The sequence below is a fragment of the Phacochoerus africanus genome, chromosome 1, assembly GCF_016906955.1.
Source record: "Phacochoerus africanus isolate WHEZ1 chromosome 1, ROS_Pafr_v1, whole genome shotgun sequence".
Classification (NCBI taxonomy): Eukaryota; Metazoa; Chordata; class Mammalia; order Artiodactyla; family Suidae; genus Phacochoerus; species Phacochoerus africanus.
This window is the reverse complement of record NC_062544.1, coordinates 166482212-166484935: the sequence shown is the minus strand read 5'-3', so window position 1 is coordinate 166484935 and position 2724 is coordinate 166482212. Positions and strand designations below refer to the sequence as shown.

Sequence of the window (2724 nt, the reverse complement as noted above, 5' to 3'; positions counted from 1 at the left end):
AGCTCACGGCAACACTGGATCCTTAACCCACTGAGCAAGGCCAGGGACCAAACCCGACTCATGGTTCCTAGTCGGATTCGTTAACCACTGCACCATGACGGGAACTCCTCCTCTGACAAGTTTAAATCTTTGTCCCACAAATCATCTTAAGCCTCCTTAGGACAGTTTACTGTTAACTTGGAAGTTATTTGTAATTACAGACAGTACATAATTCCCTATGATATAAAGAGCTTAGTACCCATATTTACCAATACTTCTAAGCTCTATTTTGAAGATCAATATTGATAAAGAACTTTCTTTTTTTTCAAGTAAAGTTGAATATACATATATATATAAATAAACATAAATATTATTGGTATCACTACTTTCACTCTGATTTGTGCCTTTCTTTAGAAAAAAATGTAATTGGTCATAAGTGGGAGGAGATCGTGGGGAAATAGAAGATGCTTTTGGTTTTTATCTAAGTAATATCATTAATTTTTGCTCTTAAAGAAGTCCTATATTCTTGGATTAGAGGTTTGGGATTGGCATATGCACACTGTGGTATGTGGAATGGTTGGCCAACGGGGACCTGCTATATAAGGCACAGGGAACTTTACTCAGTATTCTGTGATAATCTACGTGGGCTAAGTATCTGAAAAAGAAGAGATGTGTGTATATGTATAAATGAATCACTTCATTGTAGAGCAGAAATTATAACATTGTAAATCAACTATACTTCGATAAAACTTTTATTTTTAAAGTCCTATATATTTTAGTTTTCTCAATAACTGGTCAGTATTTCACAACATGGGAAGGCTTAATATCATATTCGCTCTCCTTATTTTCTTTTATTCCAAAGAGTCTACCTTTGGTGTAGACTAGGCTTTCTGGTGCCTATTTTTTAGGTTTCACTTCTCATTTTCCTGTGATTCCCTCCCATTGAGAATAGTTGTCTTATATCAGAGTAACATCATTTTCTATGTGATCAAAAGTGTTGATGTAGTGGTCATACGAAAAATTGGGAGATTTTACTCTCTCCTTCCAGAATTTACGTTATTTAAGATACAGAGCCTAGTGGGGACCCAGGCCTATCTTTGTGAACTTACGGTCTACATCAAATCATAGACTTAGCATCAGACTAAAATTTAGAAAGCAGTGTATTCAGGATACCATATATATTTTAGTTATTCTTTTACCTTTAAGATAAGCTTTAACTCATTAAAAAAAGCAAAATATTCAATGGCAAATTATCTTCTGAGTGATCATTTTTATTCACAATTCTTTTAAAGAAGTGCTACTTTTAGTCTATTAAATATTGTTATGTCTTTATGGTACCTAAACTCAAATGATTAGCTCCCCATTAGCCATAAGGTGCCTTTTAGCAATAAAGTCATTCTGCTCTAACATGATATTTATCAAGGAGCTTGGAGTTCCCTGGTAGCTCAGAGGGTTAAGGATCCGGCATTGCCAATGCTGTAGCTTTGGTTACTGTTGTGGTGCAGGTTCAATTCCTGGCCCAGGAGCTCCATATGCTGTGGGCTCACCCAAACGGAAACAACAACAACAACAACAACAACAAAAGAGTGCTCACTTCAGCAGCACATATACTAAAATTGGAACAAAATAGAGACAATTAGCATGGTCCCTGTGCAAAGATGACACACAATTTCATGAAAAGTCCATGTTTTTAGGGTGGGAATAACTATATACACACTACTATAAAAAATAGAGGTACTACTACTTAATAGTACTAATACTATTACTACTCAATAATATGTAATAACCTATATTGGAAAAAAGAACATATATATTTAAACATATGACTGCTTCACTTTGCTATACACCTGAAACTAATACAACATTGTAAATCACTTATACTACAATAAAATTAGGTTTTAATTTAAACTTAATTCAAACTCCAAAAAGAAAACAAAAAACAAAACAAAACCCCAAAACAACAAACAAACAAATACAGGAGAGCTTGCTTTTTGGAAATTCATGTTTGAGATAATAAGGCCTCTGAGAAAATAATTTTAGCACCAACTACTGAAAATCTATGCAACTTTATATCCAGAACCCTAAGGAAACAATAATTGGTGCCTTTGAGATAATTTGGGACAGGGTCAACATTGAAATACTCAAGAGAAGTGAAAATTCGCAAAGGCAATTGGCTGGAAATGCTGGCTTGTGAGCAGTGGGAGAACGTGGTTAGAAGAGACCTGTAAGCAAAGGAGGATCCTGCAAGCATTATAGACTTCAATTCCCCTTCAAGGAGATTAAACCCAAAAGCTTCTGGCCATATCTCATTGTAATGCCCCTTGTCCCACCTTGACCAGCCTGGGCTGCTCACTCCCTGCTAGAGAAGGAATGTTGCCCATTCCATACCTGGCCACACATAACCTGTTCCCCATGCAAATAACATGTCCTGCCCAAGACCAATCAGAAGAGAAATTGGGTCTCCACTCAGGTCGTGTTGTAGGGTATAAAGACTATTGCAGAGTGAGCCAGGCACTCTTTTTTTAACCTGTGCTCACGTGAGTTCTCTCACTCCCTCTCTGAAAATGTACTTTCATTTTAATAAATTTGTAAAATGTCTCTGCCATTCCAATGCTTTGTTACAGTGAGATAGGGACCAAGAAAACTGTGATGGTATCACAAGGCTAGGGAAAGCTCCACAAGGGAGCTGTTAGTATACAGAGGAAAGGCCTCCTGGCCTGTGCAGCTGCTGGATGAGGGACATTT

At 36.8% G+C, this 2724-nt stretch overlaps 1 non-coding gene across 1 annotated transcript; it reads left to right on the top strand.

The window, feature by feature from the left end:
- The first annotated feature begins 1565 nt into the window (after positions 1-1565).
- On the top strand, positions 1566-1672 carry LOC125114001 (U6 spliceosomal RNA). Its single transcript, XR_007131663.1, has one exon. It is a non-coding gene; the product is annotated as a U6 spliceosomal RNA (small nuclear RNA).
- The last annotated feature ends 1052 nt before the right edge of the window (positions 1673-2724 follow it).